Source organism: Petaurus breviceps, unplaced genomic scaffold, assembly GCF_028583685.1.
Source record: "Petaurus breviceps papuanus isolate PSGF00001 unplaced genomic scaffold, PetGlider_PUasm1.0 140, whole genome shotgun sequence".
NCBI classification, from domain to species: domain Eukaryota; kingdom Metazoa; phylum Chordata; class Mammalia; order Diprotodontia; family Petauridae; genus Petaurus; species Petaurus breviceps.
The window spans coordinates 21,968,328-21,990,450 of NW_027185698.1; the positions used below are offsets into that span (position 1 = coordinate 21,968,328).

Below are 22,123 nucleotides of genomic sequence, written 5' to 3' on the forward strand. Positions count from 1 at the left end.
TCAGGAAGACCTAAGTTCAAATCCTGAGTCAGATACTTATTAGCTATGTGACCTTGGGCCAGTCACTGAACCTCTGTCTCTCTCATCTATAAAATTGGAATAATAATAGCACCAACATCCAAGGATTGCTGTGAGGATCAAATGAAATAATTTTTGTAAAGTGCCTCTAAACCTTTAAGCACCATATGAGTGCTAGCTATTATCATTCATAGTAAATGTTTGATGAGTGAGTCAATCATGAGGTAACAGTGCCTACAGTCACTGTACAAAGGTATCATAATATTCAAAGGGCAATGGAAAGATGCATGATGGGTCCAAGTAAACTGAATTTGTTACTAATGAAAACCCATGTAACAAAAATATCCTAAAAGGGCATGTAGAAGCAGACAGGGAAGTGGCTTTTGTGAAAAGCATTTGTCCAAGTAGCAGTACTTTTCACATAAGTGTTCAGTTTCTTGACAAAAAATACTAAAGATGCTTAACTTTCAAATAGTCACTTCAGGAATAAGAGTCCAAATTATTTTTAAAAATACATCCAGTAAAATATTAACAGAAGCACCTTGGGAGAGAAAGCCTAAATTATTTCTGTTATAATTAAATTACTGGATGTTTAATCCCTCTTAAATGCTTAGGTGTTTCATAGTCTTTAAATGTTTTCAACTTCCAACCACAGCAACATTTACTTAAAGCCTAAGAGTCTGGCATTGCAATTTACAAAGGAAATCTATAGGTTTTTATAGATCTAACCAATGCGGGTGAGCATACAAATTCACCAAATGACAATAAATGTACCAGGTTATACAGAACAGCAGAATTTGCATTTATAGAAAGTGATGTTTAGTCTGTCAATATTGTCAAGGATATCTATTGTGAATTCTTCTACAGAATATCAGTCATGAAAATCTCTAAGCAGGAGTATTAATCTTCTCAACAGCATTCTAACTGCATTGCTTTTTTAAAGGGACAATGCAATAATATTATAGTCAACTCATGGCTAGTGGATTGAGAGCTGACCTTTGAAACTAAGACTCCTTGAGTTCAAATCCTACCTCTAACACATTCTGACTGTGTCAACCTGGACAAGTTAATTAATCTCTCAGTGTTCTAGGCAACTCTGTAAGACAGTAAGTTGCAGAAAAGGTACTGACTTGCTTTGAGAAGGAATTTTCTGGCCAAGGAGCTTCTTAAACCAATGGCACAGGTCTAGTCTCTCAATCTATGATTATAAAGAAAATGGGGGAAATGCTTTAGAAATAATAAACAGTAAAAAATCCCATCCAACATTTCCTTTTGGGGTTAGACACACACACACATAGACACAGAGGTATATGAAGAAATTGTGGCATTCTGTTGATTCATATCCATCCAACATCACCAGAAGACTATTGATATTAAAAAGATAACCCTTCTTTTCAGGAAGAAGTTTAGAGCCATTGACAGCTCTCTGTAATTTATTAAAGGCAAACCAGCACATCTTCCTCTTCTTTCTGAACCCAACTTATTGTTTATTTATAGTGTATGTCAAATTGCTAGCATTCTTACCCCAAAAGAGAGATTCTTAACCCCAACAAGGAAACATTAACATCAACCTTAAAAGCCCCAAATTTAAGAGGACCTACCTCAAGTTTATCTGTGCCAAATAATTCAGGATCCTTTCTAGAATTAATAATAACCATGTGGAGGATGTAGTATAAGCAATATTACCTCCATTTTATGGAAGAAAAAACAACTGATGCTTGTGGATACTAAGAGGTTTACTAAAGGTCACTGAGAGTAGGTGACAGAGTTGAGAATCAGAATGGTAGTCCTTTGTCTACAATTACATGGTACTTTCCATGCCACTCAGAAATAGCTAAGGTATTTTTCTGAGCAAGGAAATGGAAGGTTCAAAAATGTTATAGGAAATTAGAAGGCAGAGTAACACAGTGGGAAGAACACTACTTCTGAAGTAGAAAGAGGGAGATTTAAAACTCCTTCTCCTCCTCCACTTACTACCTGTACAACCTTGGGTAATTGACTTAACTTCCCTGAGTCTTTGTTTCCTCATTTGTAAAAAATAAGGGAGGGAGAACAGGGGTGACTAGGTGGCATAGTGAGTAGAGTGCTGGCCCCAGAGTCGGGAGGACCCAGGATTGGTTCCGGGCTCAGACACTTAACACCCACACATACACACAAAACTGGCCCTGTAACCTTGAGCAAGTTACTTAACTCCAATCACTTAAAAAAAATAAGGGAGAACATCAACATTATTCAGACCTATACAATTTGTATGCTCACCAGCATTGTTCACATCTGTAAAACGGAGGGACTTTATGACTTCTGATGTCCCTTCTAGCTCTATATATGTGATCCTATGACATACACATGGAAGATCTTAAAAAATAGGTGATCATAAATTATAATAAATAATATTCTTAAATAAAAGTAAATATAAATAATATATTAATAATAATAAATTAAATAGAAATATCTAAATGAAGAAAAAGAGCTTTCCTAGGAAGTCAATTCTTGAGGGAATTGACTATGATTAATCTGGCAGTGGTATACAGAAAGGACTGGAGAAGAAAGAGACTGAAGTTGAGAGCTGTTCAAAATTTCTCGGAGGAGTCTTGAAGTGACATCTGAAGTAGACTGACAGTAGTGAGGTTCTGTGGAATCTGGGCCTGAGCTACTAAAGTCTAGTAAAGGAAAAGAAATGCCTTCCAAACAACTTCATGCTTTCATACTCTGGTCTTCTGACTCTCTAGCAGAGCATAGACAATGATTTTTTCCTTCACTGGCCTTCCCCCCACACCCTCCACCAATTCCCTCAAGAATTGACTTCCTAGGAAAGCTCTTTTTCTTCATTTAGATATTTCTATTTAATTTATTATTATTAATATATTATTTATATTTACTTTTATTTAAGAATATTATTTATTATAATTTGTGATCACCTATTTTTTAAGATTTTCCATGTGTATGTCTTCCATCCTCAAACCCCAAACTCTCTGATGGTAAGAGCTATACCTTATGCTTAGTTCATATAATAAGTAGGCATATAAGTGGACATTAAATATCTATACCCATTCTGACTCCAGCAGTTCTGTGGCTGTATTAGATTCCACCAACAAAGCTGAAAAGTGAAAGAGATTCCAAGCTAAAGAATAAATGAAAAAGTATCTGTTAAGAGATTACTATTAGCAAACCATTCTCCTAATGACTGGGAATATAAATAGAAAAATGAGATATTCCCTCTTTCAAGGAGAGAGCAATTCTTTAAGGGGAGATAACACTTCACCTGCAAGTCACAGGGAAAGGTCCAGTGGTCCTTAAGATGCAGAGGTAAAGCAAATCTTAATATATCTTCTTCAGTGTCATCTCCGTTGATAAAGCCATATTGGTTTCTGATACTTGGCAGTTCCAAGACTCTAATGGTGAATATTTTCTTTTCTGGATCTTCAGTAAATGTGATCCCTGAGGTGGAGGAAGGATATAGCACTTGCAGAATCAATTTCCAGGTCATATCTCTCCATGAGTGTTGCTCCTCTTAATGATGGTAACTTTATGGCTTGGGTTAGAAGCAGAGGAAATGGTCTAGTGTTATTGCTATTCTTAAGGTTTTTGGGCATAGGGTCCTTACCTGTCTCTAGTTGAGAAGCAAGTGGTAGTGGTAGTTTGACAAAGCAGCCAGCAATGGATACAGGACATATAATATTTCTTTTATCCATTGGGGGGGGCAGAGAACTGAAAGTTTTAAGGTAAAAAATGTTATAGATGTTATGGAGACAGACTTTTCTTGCCACAGTCCACTCCTTGTGCTCTATAAGCAGTGGTGATGAGTTAGCTATGATGAGAAGGCATTGGAGGTCCTTGCCAATGGTCAGATACCAAAGGGAAAGAAACCAGCTATAGGGGTTAGGTCTGTCTTTGTAGGTCTATGTTCTATGTATGACAAGGAGGAGCCAAGATGGGCATCCATAGTTCTTGAGTTGGTTGCTGCTCAATTCAGTTATGTCCAACTCTTCATGACCCCATGACCATAGCATGGCAAGTCCTTTTATCCTCCATTATCTCTCAAAGTCTGTCCAAGTTCATGTTCATGGTTTCTATGATAACATCTACCCATCAAGTCCTCTGCTGTTGTTCTCAACATGAAGGTCTTTTCCAATTAGTCCTATCTTCTCATTATATGGCCAAAGTATTTAAACTCCAGCTTTAGTATTTGGCCTTCCAGTGAATAGCTTGAACTGATTTCTTAAAGTCTTGACTGATTTGATCTCCTTGGTCTCCTAGGGACTCGTAAAAGTTTCCAGCATGACAATTCACAGATGTTGATTCTACGGTGCTCAACTTTCCACATGGTCCGACTCTTCACAGTCATACATTGCTATTGGAAAACCATGCTTTTGACTGTATGGACTTTTGTCAGCAAGGTGATATCTCTGCTTTTCAGTATTTTGTACAGATTTACCATAGCTTTCCCTCCAAGGAAAAAGCATAATTTAATTTCATGGTAGCAGTTGCCATCTGCAGTGACCTTTGGACCCAAGAATATAAGATCTGATAATATCAGAATATAAGAATATAAATGCTCACATTTCTTCCATTTCTTCTCCCTCTCTTTGCAGAAGGTGATGGGATGCCAAGATCTTTGTTTTTTTATGTTAATCTTCAAGTTCACTTTTATTTTTTCTTCTTTCACCGTAATCAAGAAATTTCTTAATTCCTCTTTAGTTTCTGCCATCAGAGTCGTATCTTCTGCACACCTGAGATAGTTGATATCCACCCCCCCCACCACCCCCCAGCAACCTTGATTCGAACTTTTGATTCACCTAGCCTGGCATTTCACAAAATGTGCTCTGCATATAAATTAAATAAATAAAATGACAATAGAGTTCTTGAATGCTTCATTAAATGATTACCCCTACTGGATGCTATGAGTTGAACATCAGTTGGAAAATATGTTGTATTTGCTATGCTCCTTAGTTTATTTATAGAAGAAGCAAGAGTAGAGAGATTCAGCAAGTAAACTGAGCTCCAAGAATATTTCTAGACTATACAGAGGAGGCCTGTGTCTAGGAAAAGCTATAGGCATGCAGTTATGTGGTAGATTTTCTACTATATATATATGTATATATATATATATATATAGCTTATTTCTCATATTTATTTATTTTTAAAATAGTAAAACAGTGTATGGTAACAAAATGTATTCAACTTCACATTGGAGATCTCTTCTATTGTGCTATGGTCATATTACTAGAGCTCACTGAAAGGTAACAGAATTTTAAGGGAGATGAGGTATCCTGCAGGTAGCAACTAAGCATTGGGTATCCTTTAGACTAGAGGACCTTGACAATTTTTGTGTTATGGACACTTGAGGCATACTGGTAAAACCTATTTCCCTTTTTCTCAGAATAAAATTTTACATAATGGAAGGAAATGCTCAATTTAAATAAGAAGTTTTTAAAAGGCTTTTTAAAAAAAATTCATCAAACTTCATGGACCCTCTGGAATCTATTGGAGTCCACAAGTCCCAGGTTAAGAACCCCTAGCTTAAACCCTATACAGTCAAAGGTGACCACCAACAGAACAACAGAGCTGAGGGTCAGAAGGTTGTTTATTCTCTGAGAATTATAGAAAACTAAACACTCTCAGAGGGCAAAGTGACTAGGAAGGCCTTCCGGTGCCAAGTTCTTTTTGATGCTGAGCAATCATATGTTAGTTCCTAGTGATTAAATTTATATCACTAGGAATACTGCATGTAATAAATGAACTTTTTAAAGCCTTCAATTTCTGGTTCAGTTTAATCTTATAATTTGTATTAGTTACAAAAAAAAGCAAAAACAGATGGAGTGTGGCAGGGATATATAAAGATAAGAGAAAGAAATGTGTTATCTATTGTTTACAACAATCTCTCCAGTATTCCTGCATTCTTCTCCTAATAAGGGTGGATTCTGAATCAGAGCAAGGAACCACTGCTTCCAAAGTGATCTTCAAAGGGAACCATGTTATCTATACTAATTGATGCAGGATCAACTTTATATTACAAAGTTTGGTAGTGTTCCTGGGAATTCAAAGAAGTCAAAGACAGCTAGCATTTGGAAGAAATTTTGTAAATATATTCCTATTGCATCATATTTCTTATTCACATTTAAATAGTAACCTTGAACTCTCTTGGTCAAACCATAAACACTGAGGTCATTTATTGCACTATTTTTGCCTTCCCGTGGTCATGTTTTTGGAAAGATTGCTCTTTCCAGTGTCATAATTAATTGGTATTTTAAGAAAACCATATATTTCATATCCTTTTATTACCACATACAACATGTGAAAATCCTAGCTTACATGATTTTTCCACTTACTGCCCATTCTTTCCAAATTGTTAACTCCTTAGAAAAGGTAACTGAAAGTAAATTACACAATGTTAAAACTAGAAGAAATTTCTGAGATTATCTACTTTAACCCAGTCATTTTAAAGAAGTGAGGAGTGAGGCCTAGAGAGACTATCTGGCTTAGCCATGTTCCCATTGGTAGTAAAACGGCAGAGGTTGAATCTGAACTCATTTATTCTGACTACAAATCCAGAGTTCTTTCCATTATGTCCTGCAATGTCATCTTGGTCTGATTATATATTCCTAAATGATATCATTTAATGAACTCAGATTTCCAAATGCACTAGTTTCTACTGGCTTTAGGAGCCTTCTAAGAGTACTTCAAGCAGAATTGTGACATGTAAAAGAACTGATGATTATTCAGGCTTAAACATAAAGTTACCCTACGGTAATCATCAACACCTCTTTATTAGGCACCTACCATATGGCAGACACTGTGTTAAGGTTGATGAACATACAAAGAAAAAAATGTCTTTGCCCTCATAGAATTTACATTCTAATAGGTTGATCAAATACATAGTCTAATACCTAGTGTATTACCTGGCATAAAGTAACTACTAAAAAAATAGTTGTGGATTGTCTCATTAAATTCTCACAGTATTAATTATTAGTAGATGCATAGCAATGAAATAGTAAGACTACATTTTTTTTTAAAAGAGAAGTCAGGTGGCTCAGTGAATAGAATGCCAGACCTGGATTCAGGAAGATCTGAGTTCTAATTTGACCTCAGATACTTACTAGCTGGGTGACCCTGGGCAAGTCACTTAATCCTGTTTGCCTCAATCTCCTCATTTGTAAAATAAGGAGAAGGAAATGCAAATCACTCCAGTATCTTTGTGAAGAAAACCCTAAATGGACTCATGAAGAATTGGACATGACTGAAATGACTGAAGAACAATAAAAAATACTAAATATTTTGGTTACATCTTAAGTTCTAATGTCTCTCTCCCTTTCTCTTCATCCTGCCCTAGAGATGACCACCTTTTGACACAGATGAAGATACTAGAATTACATATCCTGATTAGGGTTGTCTTCATAAAATTACAAGGAGAGGTTTGGTAAGTGAATTCTTATTCAGCCTTATTGTTTTTTTTTTTTATCAATTTGGGAATTTTGATAGTATATATGGTTTTAAGGCAAATTTTTGTGCTTTGAAGATGGATCTGATTTTTGGAAATGGGCAAAATTTGGACCCAAGCCCTGTGGATAAAGTGGGTAATCAAATTTAGTAGTATTGTGTTGGGTCAAAGACAAAGTGAGTGGAGGCCTACTTCATTGAGGCTGTGTGGAAGTGGGAGATTCCTATGTTTATACAATGGATTTCAAAATGTTAATTAGATTGAGTTGAATTTTAATTACAAGTGCAAAGTTCATGTTTTCTATTTATACCTGTTGAATATATTTTTGTTACATTTGTCTAATGTCACAGTTATTGGACAGCAAGGGACTTTAGAGATCAAGGCAAATCATTTAATTGTTCAGAAAAGAAAACTGAGACCCAGTGTAACTAATGGAGAGTCAGAACTAGAACTTATGATTCCTGACTCTCAGGGACTGGCTCTTTTTGCCCTACCACATTGCATAAATGCATTTATTAGCAATTTGGAAATCTAAGAAAAAGTATGAGTTCTCAAATCTCATCAGAATCATCATTATCTTCCTGTACTGATTACTCAGTGTGTACAATCTGTTAGTCATTGACCCGACTGATGGATAGGGTACATTAACATGGATTCTCTGCCCTTCATTTCCAAGAAGAGCCTACTTTCTAAATTCATCCCAAATGTGAAATCCACTCATCTAATTTTGGTTACCATGTTTGGAAATTAGACTGTCTGAGCTTCTTAAGTAACATTCCTTTCAAAGCAATTATTTGCATTATCCTGTAATGTTAACTCCATTTTAAGTAGTAACTAAATTGACATTTAAATATTTGGTCAGAAAGGGAGATTGGCATACTTTGCCAATGAACATTTTCTTCAACTGCTATGTATTTCCTTGGAATCGAGTTTGATACAATTGAACAGTTTTCAATATCTCTGTCCTTATAACAAATCTCTTTCTACAATTTCAGTGATAGGTTTTTGTACTTATTAAAATTGAAAAGCTTTAAAATTTTAACTTGATTTGGGAAGCAGTACCTATTTTTAGTCTTAGAAACAAATAAATTGGAAAAGGAGGAGCAGTTATGATTAGAGTAGTACTTTCAGAAATTGACAAAATTTCCACTTTTATGGATCTCATGTTCCCAAAAATAACATAGACAAGCTTCCTTTTCTATGTAATGGATTGCGATAAAATTGGAAGTCAGTAAAAGAACACTTTCAAAACCACTCTAAAGTGGAAATAGTACCTACCATAAACTTTTATTTTAATCCATTCTTTGTTGGTCTATGAATTAAAAGCTTTTCTGGGGTCATGGGGTCCAAATCCCTACAGTCTAGACTGGGACGTATGTACTCAGAATTTAAACTCTCTTTGTAGTCTTATCCATGGGAATAAACGAATCTTTTAAAAATCCATAATAATGCAAGGAAATAAATAGAATTCATTTCCTGGGCCCCTCCAACCTATTTCATTTGAATCTCAAATCTGAAGGTAATCATAATAGATCATATTTATCCTATGACTTTATGATATAACTTTAAAATTCATAAAGTATGTTTAAAACAACAGCTTTAAAAATTAAGGCATGGAGATGTTATTGTTTCTATTTTGCAGAGTGTTTATGTAACTGATCCAAAATCCTTTCATAATTACTTCAATACCTTATTGTTTAATGGCAATCTGATACAGGTGTAGACCTTGTCCCTTGATCCACTGATACAACCTCTCCATGTGGTGAAGAGCTTGTTTATGGAAGAATGCCAATCACTTGTAAAGTGCTTCAGATATACTGCAGGGCATGTGTAGCCATTTGGTAATCAACTCTTATCTACTAACTCGATGGTTAAAAGAGGCCTTGTTTTTTATTTGAGGGGTAGCTACTAATGTGTATTCATCCCTGAGCTGTGCCCACAAGATGAATACACAATCTCATTCCAGGATCATAATGATAGAGCTACAGACTCAACCCTGGTAACTTCTCTGTGGACTCTATCTGCAAACTTAGGCTAGGAAAATGAGCCACTGTGGTTTCTCCTTGAATTTCCAGTCACTACTAAGTTGGGTGCTCTTTCCCATTCTTAGTGGAGTAACTGTGGAAGAGACCCTTGACTATGCTATGTTCTCTCACCTCATCATCTTTTCCAATCTTCACCAGAGAAAGCAATTCGGACGTAATTGCAACACTCTAAGCAGGAGATGATAAAGACTTTAATAAGGGTGTTTGATTTGTTAGTAGAGAAACTGGGAAAGATGTAAGAAATGTGGAGGAAGTAAACAGACAAGAGTTAGAAGTTGTTTTAATATGGAGGGGGAATGAGTGGGAGTTTATATTTGAGGATGGTTTCTAGTTTGCCATCCTGCGGCAGGTGCCTTCATCATAAACAGAGAAGTTAAGGGTAAGAGTGGGCTTATGGGAGAAAGAATTAACTTTGTTTTGGACATATTGACTTTGAGTACTATGACATATCTAGGTAAAGCTGTATAGCAGACAATTTGAGGCAGGATTTAAATTCAGGTCTTCCTATTTCCAACTCCAACATTCTATCAACTATACCACTGATTCTTGTAGTGTGAATTCACAGATAAAAGATGTGGAAATTTGTCTATGAAATCAGAAAGTTCCTAAACATGTGAGATATTCCTGCAATCTAAGGAAGACAAGGAGGTAGCTCATGGTCAAAATGACCTAACAACAGTGAGCACAACTTCTAATTGTCATTCTAATGGTCCCTTACAATTTCCAGTATGACAGGACAGACTTGGTATGATTCGGTAGAGTGTATTTTGCATTTGGGAAGACATTCAATTTTATACTGAAAATCATTGTGAAATAGGACCCACTTTATGTTTAACTGTTAGAATTACATCAGGTGATTGATATGGCAAAAATAAAATGGACTTTACTTATCAGCAAATATTTATACTAAACTAATTTAATTTAAAGAATCTCTGATATCAATCTCACACAATCTCACAAAACATTAATTCAGGTAAGTCCAGAAGGAAATTCTAGGTTATAGCATTCAACCTTATCTTTAGAATTGATCTTATAAAGTAAAACAAAAACTTGAAATTAATAATTATAATTGATTAAACATGAATCCTGAATTCCTATCCTTATCTCTCATGAGGACATAGAAATGAATCATAGAATAATAGAATGCCAGAGTTGGAAAGGACCTTAGAATTTTACCATCAATCAATTCTATTCTAGAAAATGTCTCCTCCAAACTCATCTAGACTCCGTTTAGAAATGTCTAGTAAGGGAGGGAGAACTTATTACTTTTCTAGACAGCCCATTTTCTTTCCTTTATTTTTTGGGGGGAGGGGTCTGTGGGGCTAATTTGTGTGGTTAGAAAGAATTATTTCCTTACATTAATCCTCACATTTGTCTTCCTTTTCACTTATTCTGCCCCTTTCTCCAACTTCTGCCCTCTGGGGCTTAACAGAATAATTTGAATTCATCTTTTACATGACAGACCTTCAAATATTAAAAAAAACAAGCCATCATATCACTGTCCTTTATTTTCCAACTACCCCCTAACCCCCATGCCTACCCTAATTTGGTATTTTTTTCTATGTTAAATATTTCAGGATCCTTCAGTGGATGTTTGCATGCTTTATCTTTCATGCTTTCAACAGCCAGATCCCCCTCTCCTTGATGCATTCCATATTATCAATATCCTTCCAAAATTATGGTGTCCTGAACTAAATCCATTCCTCCAGATGTTGTGTGACTCAGTCAGAAGGACAGCAGCTTATCACATCCTTTAGTCTGGACTCTATGTCTAAGACCATGTTAGCTTTTTGACCACCCATATTGACTCCATTTGAGCTAGAAACAGTGTAAAATATCTGGCTTTTCAAAGGCTATTCTAGTGGAGTACATGCTGAGGTATATTTTACTAGTTCATGTAGACTTGAAGTAGAGGCCTGGTGATGAATTTCACCAGGTTGTCAAAGGAGCTTCCTATTTATTTAGACAGATTCATTATTACCTAGAGGCAGTTAGGTGTTACAGTGGCTAGTGTGTTGGGCCTGGAGTCAGGAAGAACTGAATTCAGATTTGGCTTCATACACTTACTAGTTGTGTGACCCTGGGCAAGTCACTTAATGACTGTCTACCTCAGTCTTCTCAACTGTAAAATGGGAACAGTAAGAACCTCTACCTTACAGGGATCTTGTGAAGATCATATGAGATAATATTTGTTAAGTGCTTAGTTCAGCACCTGGCCCATAATGGGTACTTAATAAAAGCTTGTTTCCTTTGGTCCCTACCTATAGGCTGGCCACCAGATAATGATTTACTTTGTCCATAGCCAAAGAGATCTACTAGGGTATAGAGGGGCTACATTCTGCACTGATAAAAAGTGTATCAGCAAAGTGAAAGTGGAGAGATAGTGCTTGTCTTGAAGTCAGGAAAACATGGGTTTGAATCCAGTCTTATTGACTATCTGACCACGAGCAAGTCAGTTGTGATCACTATGCCCAAGTTCCTTCATCTCAAATAGGACAATAACTCCTGTAGTAACTCTCCCCAAAAGTGTTGTGGTGAGCATCAAAATTAAAATACAATAATTGAAAGTGTTTGTGAAATTTGAGATGCTGTAGCTATATAAGCCATTTTTATCACCTTTGAAATCCTAGAGCTTTGACTATTATTGATTAGATAGAATCTCTCATTTTGAGTTAGTTTACTAGTTATATATATATATACACACACAGATATATATATGTACATATATATATGTCTTCATCTTCAACGGGAATTATAGAAAAAAGTTCATAGTACATTGAAGAAAAATGTCATAATGAAATGGTCATAGTAGTAGAGATGAGAGAAGGGGAAAGAGAGATATTTCTAGGAAAAAGGGCAGTTGTTCAAGTTTGAAAAGAATGACTTAAGTGTGTTGTAAAATATCCATCTGTCTCAGGCCAATTTACATATCCAGATGATTTTTTACAGTCTAAAAAACAATGAATTTTAAAACTCAATGCACTTCAATACTGTTTATTGAGCACTTATTACCTGCCCTGTAAAAGAAGTATATGTGTTTCCTGTCTTTTACTTTACTTATTTATTTTCTTATTTTTTAATTTTATTTATTTGAAGAAAAGAAGGCATGAGGAAGGATATGATAGTTATTCTTGAAAACTTGAAAGCTTTTCATTTTCCAATTATTCTGTTTGATCTCTCAGAGAACTGAATAAGGACTAATGTGTGGAAGTTTTAAGAACAAAGATTTCAGTGTAATATAAGGAAGGGATTCCTAATAATAAACATATTTGATACTGGTAATTAGAATGGGCAATGATGAGACAAAACTATAATTCTAAGTAGACAATATGATGGTACAATTAGGGAATCCTAGTGAATCAATAAAAAAAAAACACTAGCTGAAACAAGTAACAACTTGAGCAAAGTTGCAGGATATAAAAGTAAACCTACATAAATCAGCATTTCTATATATTTACCAAAAAAATCCAGTAGGAAGAGAAAGAAAAATAAATTCCATTTAAAATACTACAGGCAATATACAGACAATTTTACATTTATACAAATTTACATCACCCAATCTCAAATCCTTTGAGGGTGGGGGTGGGTGTAGAACATGGGAGTGGGGTTGGGATGGCAGGATACAGTGCCAGTCTAGCCTTCAGCTCCTGACAGGCAGTCAGGCAGCAGCAATGGTACAGCCCTTCATCAGGGGTCCAGGCACTGAAGGAGGGTGAGGTCTGCAGAATAGTCCAATTACATTAAGTGACAATTGACTATAAAAGGGAAGTCTTGCTGTGCAGGAACTATATGAATATACTTACAAAACACTTTTCATACAGATAAAGTTAGATATAAGCAGCTGGAGAAATATTAATTGCTCCTAGGTAGGCTGAGCCAATGTAATAAAAATTACAATTCTGCTTAAGTTAATTTACACATTCAGTGCCGTACCAATCAAATAACCAAAAGTTATTTTATTTGTTGTTGTTCAAAGTCCCATCCTTCGTGACTCCATTCAGGGTTTTCTTGGCAAGGACACTGGAGTGGTTTGCCATTTCTTTCTCCAACCCATTTTACAAATGAGCAACTAAGGTAAGCAGGGTTAAGTGACTTGCCCAGGATATTATAAGTAAGTAGGTGTCTGAGGCCACAATTGAACTCAGGAAGATAAGTCTTTCTGACTCCAGGGCTGGCACTCTATCCATTGTGCCACCTAGCTGCCTCCAGGCATAGCACTATCAGATCTCAAACTGCATTATGAAGTTTTAATCATCAAAAAAATCTGGACCTGGCTAAGGAGAGTGGTGAATCAGTGGAATGGATTAGGTGCAAAATACATAGTAGTAAATGACCAACAGTAAACTAGTGTTTGGTACACCCTTTGGGACCAGAAGTCACTACTTGACAAAAATTTCTGGGAAAACTGGAAAGCAGTTTGACAGAAACTAGGTATATATAGATCAACATCTCACAATATGTACCAAGATAATGTCAAAATGGGTACATGAATTAGACATAAAGGGTGATATCATAATCATATTAGGGGAGCATGAAAAATGTTGCCTATCAGATCTATGGATAAGGGAAGCATTAGTGACCAATCAAGAAATAGAGAGGATATGGGATGTAAAATATATAATTCTGATTACATTAAAAGCTTTTATATATTATATATTACTAAATATGTATTATATATTATTATATATTGTTAAATATACAATATATTCACATATTGTGTATTTATAATAGAGATATAATAATATAACATAAAACATTACATAAAATATAATATAAATAATAAAATATATTTTATACATTATATTATATATAAATAATAAAATATATTTATATATTATGTATAAATAATAAAATATATTTATATATTATATATATAATACTAAGTATATATATTACTAAAAAGGTTTTATATAAACAAAACCAAAACAGCCAAGATTAGAAGGAAAACAGGAACCCGAGGGGAAAAAATTACAGTAAGTTTCTCTGATAAAGGCTTTATTTCTTAGATATGTAGAGGACTGAGTCAAATTTATAAGACTATGACTCAATCCCCAACTGATAAATGGTCAAAGGATATGAACAGGCAGTTTTCAGAAGAAGAAATCAGAGCTATTTATACTCATATGAAAAAAAAATGCTCTAATCACTATTTATTAGAGAAACACAAATTAAAACAGCTCTGAGATACCACTTCAAACTCATCAGATTGCCTAACATGACTGAAATGAAAAATGACAAATGTTGGAGGGGATGTGGAAAAATCAGGGCACATTAGTTGTAAACTGATCTAACCATTCTGGAGATGGAACTATGCCAAAAAAGCTATAATACTGTTCATACCCTTTTGACCCAGCAATACCTCTACTAGGTTTGTATCCCAAAAAGAAAAAAAATAATATAAAGTTGGGGGGGGGGTGTAGAACAAGCAGATAGGGCAGTGTCAGAAACTTAGCATGTATTTAATAAATTCTTTCCAAATTGAAATAAGTTGAATTAAAGGATACATAAGATTGATGTTCAATATAGATATCAAGGGAAACTTATGTTATTTGATGTGTCTTGAGCTTATCACTTTCTCCTGAAAGGCAGAGCTTCCGACTTTTATCCTCTTAGTTCCCCAGTCTCATGACCTTATAATTTACTTACTCCAAGTGAACTCTGAGGCCTCTTGATTTTTCTATGAACGTTTCTATCATTTCTTTCCTTACTTTTTCCATAGTTACCAAACTCTTCCAAATTCTTACGTCTAGTTTTTCTTCTCAACACCAGGCATCCTTCATACATTGGCTCTCAGAGTTTTCTTCAAGAACCATTTTCATTGGATTTCTGTACTAATGACTTACAGTGATTGCCCATCGTGTATTATTGTACCAAAACTATAGCATGTTATATAGTGAGGAGAGAGCACAGTGTAGTGGGACAAACACTAGCTCAGAGGCTAGCTAGAATACCAGTTTGGCTCAAATCCACATCCCAGTTCAGCCTCTGCCATTTGTCTGATCTTGGGCAAATCACCTTTGTCTAGTCCTCAGTTTCCTCATCTATGAAAAGATGGAATTTTCCAGGATATTCTCTGATGTTCTTTTGGCTCCATCATCATCATCATCATCATCATCATCATCATCATCATCATCATCATCATCATCCAACAATACTAAGGTTTTCCAAAGACTTTACATCTCATTTGATTCTCACAATAACTCTATGAGGAAAGAACCACAAATATTATTATTCATATTTTACAGATGAGAGAGACTATATGGTGTAGAAGACAGAGAACTGGTCTCAAATAAAGGCAGACTTGGTTTCAACTCCTGTGTCTTCCACAAACTAGAAATTAGCCCTTGGGAAAATTTCTTAACTTCCTTGTATTCTGTGCAAATATCAAGAATGTAAACTGCAGAGATACCAATCTGTATTCATAGAGGGAATTTTCTAATCTGGGAGTTCCTTATACCAATGAAGTGAAAATCATTATTCTCATTTTACAAATGGGAAAATAGAGGGTTACAGTGATTAAATGATTTGTCCAAGGCCATATCACTAGTAAACATCAGAGACAGCATTTGAACCCAGGTTTCTCCTAAATCTACTCAGTCCAGCAGACATTGCTTTAAATTGTTTTTTCTTCCATAAAGTCCTAGAATTCTTAGGATTTGTGGTTATTTCACTAGTATAATTTTTAAATTATTTAACTTCACACACTTTCTAGTTGAGGCAAAATAATTTGGTTGAGAAGTTTCTTTCTCTCTATCTGGGATGCTCTTCCCTTCCCCTCTATTCCTTTCTTTCACCTCCTTTAAAAATGGCTTAAAACATGTCTCTTCTAAAGAACATTTCTATAATGGATCTTCTCTGGTTTAAAAAAATTCTTTTTTTGTATACCTAGGGCATCTGCACTCAATTTGTAAATTAGTTTGCACTTTTTCAATCTAAAAATATGCTTCATTTATTTCATGTGTGTGTTCTGTCTTCCCCACAACATTGGAGGTTCCTTGAAGTTTGGGATGAAGCTGTCTTGTTTTGGGTTCCTCCTTGTATTGCTTAAGAGATTAACTGTCTTTTAGGCATTCAAAAAATGTCCTTGAGTGCCTTCTATTTATAAAATAATAATAGCTGTCATATGAAATAATAATAGCCTGTAGAGAACTACCATACAGTATCTTGTTTGATTTTCATAACAGCGCTTTGACCAATAACCCTTGTAGACAGATTATATATTAATAGTACCAAGTTATAAGATATACTGTTTGTGCCCCATTGCTCAGGGATTGCCAAAGTCTGGATTTCTCTGACTAAACCATTGTTTCCCTTTGTAGCTTTTCCCCTCACTTGAAGTTATTCAGGAAAATCTCTAAAAATGAAGCCAGGTATAGGTTGCATCCAGGTTCTCACAAATGTGCTCCCCTACTCCTGTATAGGCCCTTAATGTACAATTTGGGTATTGGTTAAAGAAGAGACTTTATTTCACCAATTTAAATAGGAGATTAATAAATGCTTGATGCCTGACTTACCATTCACAAAACAAAACCAAAACAAAACATATAAACAAAAGTACACTTAAGACTCAAAGGATTGACAGTCATCCATGAACAAATATAGAAACATATTACTTAATGACCCATTAAATTGTCCCTAGATGATTAAGATGCTTTTTAGTTGATTGAACAGTTACTCCCCATTCCCATAAGAATTTCCCTATCTGAGAAACTCACAAGGTCTAGCTCTGTAGTCCATCCCCCCTCCTCCCATCATATGTTTCCATTGTTCTAGCTGTGGAAGAGGGGAGTTGTTGCAGTGCTGGTAGATATGAATTCTGAGTAATCAGAAATATTTGAATTATTGTGGAAAATTGGAAGATCATACAAATTTGGGGAAAATTTTCACAAAAGGAAAGAGAAAAGAGTCTGAAAACTATACGATGATTAGCTTGACTTCAATTAAGGGAAAATTCATCCAAAAACAATTAAAGAGATGATTATGGGACATGGAAAGAGGGAAGCCATGATTACAAAGAGCCAGCTTGGTTTCTTTAATAACACATTGTGCCAGACTATCTTCATTCTCTTTTTTGACAGAATTACTAAGCTAGTATATGAGAAGAACTGGTAAATATTGTTTTATCTAGATTTTAGCAAAAAAATTTGTAGAAAAGTTCACATAGTATTCTTGTGGGAAAGATGGAAATATGTAGACTAGATGAGAAGACCATCAGCTGGATTTAGACTTGGTAGGATGAACAGTCTCAATGAGAAGTTAAATGTCAGCATGGTAGGAGATCTCCTTTGTAGTACTCCAGGTTATTCGTGGTTGGCCCTGTGCTGTTTAACATTTTTCTCAATTGATTGAATAAAGGCTTAATTCAGATGTTTATCAAATTGAAGAGGACACAAACATGGGAGGGATAGTTAACTCACTGCTTCACAGTCAGTATCCCAAAGAATATTCAGTTTGGAATGGGAATCAGCATACTATAGCCTGCGGTCATATCTGTTCCATGACCTGCCTTTGTATTCTGCAAGTTAAGAGTGATTTTTATGTGGTATTTAAAAAAGCAAGAACCATTCTTAACTCATGGGTTCTGACTATAGTTTACTAGTCTCTGGTCTATAACACTGAGTTGAATCAAAAAAGAAGAAATTCAGTAGGAATAAATATAAAGTCTTATTCTTGGGTTCAAAAAAGCAACTTTGCAATTATAGGATGGAGGAGGCATGGACAGAAAGTTTGTCTAAAAATAATCTGAGGGTTTTAGTGTAAGTAAGCTCAATGTGACTCAGAAGCATAATGAGGAAGCCAGACAAAATAATGCAGTTTTGGGTCATATGAAGAGAAGCTTAACTTCCAGGAATAGAGAGAGGTTAGTCCCACTGTATTCAGGCCTCTTCTGACCTCATCTGTATAGTCCTGTGTTCAACCCTGGTTGCCAAAGTTAAAGAAGGGCTTTGAAATGCTGACGACTGTCCAGAGAAGGGCAACCAAAATTGTGGAAGGCCTTGAATTTATGTCAAATGAATTTCAGTTTAAGGAATTGGCATGTTTAGCTTGGAGAAGAGAAGACTCAAAGGGAATATGATAGTTTTATTCAAGGACTTTCAAATGGGGAATAGGCTGGAATTATGACATCTATATCAAGTCTAGAAGGTGTAAAGAGGCATATTCATTTTTGATTTATGGGAAAAAAAACTTCCTAACAGGTAGAGCTGTGCAGAAGTAGAACAGGTTACTATAGGAGATGGTGGCTTCCCCCTCTATGGGGGTCTTAAAGCAGAGATCATGTGGCCATGTGTTGATATGTTATAGTAGGGATTCATTTTACGTATGGATTTGACTGGACCACCAATTCTTTGATTTTGTAACTAGATTATCTATGAGGCTTGTCTACTTTAGGCCTAGAATCCTATTCGTGGGAGAATGAAAATGGGTGAAATCACTGGAGCTCATGGTAATGAACACAAACAGTGAGATTAAAGGAGGAGGAAAGAAAGATGGCTGGACTTAGCCAGTACAATGTGACTATTGTACATCTTGGAGGCGGTATAACTCTAATCAATAATGAAATCTAAGATATGGTTATATTGATACAAATAATTCTTTTCTCTTTTTTGAGGTGATGTAAAGGAAGTTTTGGAGTTGGGATATTGCACAATTAGTTTAACAGAGGGCTCATCAATGTAGATATTAAATCCTTGAGTGATAGGTAAAGACATAGATAGAAACAATGTTAACTAAGAAAGTAGGAAGAATGACCTGAAATTTGGAAGTTGATAGAAGCAAGGATAGAGGTAAATGGTACAAATGGACAAAATGAGTTTCAAAATAAGGATCATTGAGGGATAGTGGCAGAGGGATTGTCTTGAAGCTGCAATAAAAAGCAGAGTATACCCATCCTTCCTCCTGACCCTTTGAGATGGAAAAGGAAGGGCCTTCCATGATGAGAGTTGCAAAGGATGTTAGTGTTCTCAGGGGAGAACTAGGTTTTGGATGAAGCAAGGAGAGTAAAGTTGGTTAAAGTGTTAGAGGATGCAGTGGATTTTTTTTTCTTTTGGAAAGCTAAATACATGTTCCAAAAGGCACAGTGGAATGGCCCAGGTTGAAATGGCAGCTCAGGCCAAAAAAGGAAAGAAGGAAAGAAAGTAAATAATTAATTGAATCACATCATAGAATGATAGATTTAGAGCTGAATTCATTGCATCTAGACCCTTAATTTATAGCTACGGAAACCGAAGCACAGAGAAATTGTAGCTTACTCAGTGTCACAAATCTTGCAAGCAACCGGTCGCTGGTCTTCCTAACTCATCCCATACTCTGCCCATCAGTAATCAACATTGCTTTTCCATATAGAAAAAGCCCATCATTTCGTTTGTCTCCAGGGCAGTGATATTCCAGTCTCCCTTCAGCCTCCTACTTCCCCCATCATAGCAGAAAAAGGACGTTGTTCTGTTCAGATTGTGTGGTGAAACCTAAGTTCTGAGGCCAGGTGCCTTCTTGCATCTCTTTTCCTCCAGGCTTGGCAGAGCAGACTCCAGAATGCTTGTTTCTCATGGCCAGGGAAATGTTACCTCTTTGATGCAGCCCTCCATGAGAAGAGCAGCTCTGATAGTCTAGGAACCAATGCTAAACCAGAAATGTGTTTCTTAAGGACAAAAACTGTGATTTCATTGTTCTGAGGAATGAAACTACCCCCTCCAATGCAAGTCCATACTTTCCCTGGAATTTATAGTTTTAGAGACTAGAGGACTTAGAGGCTGAGTTGCCCAGGGACACACATCTAGGATATATTACAGGCAAGACTTGAATGATGGTTTACCTGACTTCTAAGCCAGTAGAGGGAATATCTGCCTAAATCAAATGAATGTAACTATCCCTACATTATAGATAAGTAAACTGAGGCTCAGAATTTAAGGGATTTGTACTACTCTTGACCTTGTAGGCTGAAGTTTAATATACCTTCTTATTTTTATTCAGTTGTGTCCAACTCCTCATGACCCTATTTGGAATTTTGTTGGCAAAGATACTGGGATTATTTTCCATTTCCTTCTTTAGCTCATGTTTACAGATGAAGAAACTGAGGCAAACAGGGTTAAGTGACTTACTCAGCTAGTAAAAGTCTGAGGTTGGATTTGAACTCAGGTCTTCCTGACTCCAGACATGGTACTCTTATGCCCTGTACTACCTAGCTGCCTCTAATATGTTTTTACCACCATACAATGTTTCAGAACAGAACAAGAGGAAAGAAGAAAACAATTAAATGATGTGCATTTTGTTCAGTTTTTTTCAAGTCCAGAGTTAGTCCATCATTGGTTCATTTCCATAACCTTTCAGTTGAAGGAATCTTAGTCAACATGGGTGAAATGCTTGCCTTGAAGTTGAGGATACCTAGGTTCAAATCTTGCTTCAAACATTTACCAGCTGTATTGCATGGGCCAGTCATTTAAACTCTCAGAGCTCATAGGCTCCTTGGTTTAGAGAGAACTTTAGACTCCCTTTAGACCAACCCTCTCATTTTATAGATGAGGAGACCAAAGCTCTCAGAAGTTGTGGCCTACTACACACAGTCAGAAAGTTCATGTGTCAGACAGGACTTGAGTCCTGATTCCAAGGCCAGGACTTTATCTGCAATGCCATGATGCCCCAACTTCTTAATTGGTAAAGTCAGGATGATAAGCTTAATAATGATGCTTACCTTACTGGTTTCTGGTATGGAAAATACTTTATAGAACTTAAGACTCTTTAGCAATGTGGATTGTTATTTATTTTTTTTATGAAAGACTAAACTTTCCCTTCAGATTCTGGCTTTTCATTCTCTTTTTTCCTATAAACAAGAAATAGTTCCACCCATTAAAAAGGTGTTTGTAATGAAATGCTTATGACTCAAATATTTATTTCAAATTGAATGCTAAGTGTTGTTGTTACATATTTCACTTCTTTGGGTTAAACTCAAAGATGTTGAGAAATAATTCTAAAATACGATAACAATTTCAAAAACCCATAAAAGGTCAAAATGCAGAACCTGAAGCCAAACATTCTAGAACTGGAAACTAACAAATATATTAGAACACCCACAGAGAAACCTGCTTCTAGTTTAGAATAAATCTTTTTTCCCCCTCAAAAAGATTGCTGCTTTGAATAGGAGAAAACTTGCCAAAATTCAGAGGAAGTTAAGCAATTTCATTGTGTAATTAAAAATAAATTAGTCATAGCTATGATTAATGGGATTTCTGGGCTATAGAGAAATCTAGAGAAATTAATAATAAAATTCATTTTAAAGCTAAAAGCTGCTTGCCCCATTTAAAATTAGAGCTACCTAATTCAAAGAAGACATGAGGTAATGTTAGAATTCTTTTGATATCCTTCAGAGTACACCAGTCTGTAAATAAATATATTTTGAATTCCTTTTACAGCATTATGAAAATGGGGGTGGCTGTTGTAGTACATAGTATCTAGAGCAGACTTAAAGACTGCATTATCATATCATAAATTTAGATTTTGAAGGGACCTGAAAGGTCATCTACTTTAATCTTCTCATTGTACAGATGAAGAAACTGAGTCTCAGAAAGACACAAAGCTATTTGCCCAAGGTCATGTAGTTAGCACTAAATAGCAAAATCCAGGTTCAAAC

At 35.6% G+C, this 22,123-nt stretch overlaps 1 pseudogene; it reads right to left on the reverse strand.

Moving 5' to 3' along the window:
* Positions 1 to 15,011: 15,011 nt before the first annotated feature.
* LOC138150448 (heterogeneous nuclear ribonucleoprotein H-like) overlaps positions 15,012 to 22,123 on the reverse strand; it is a 30,238-nt pseudogene continuing 23,126 nt past the window's right edge.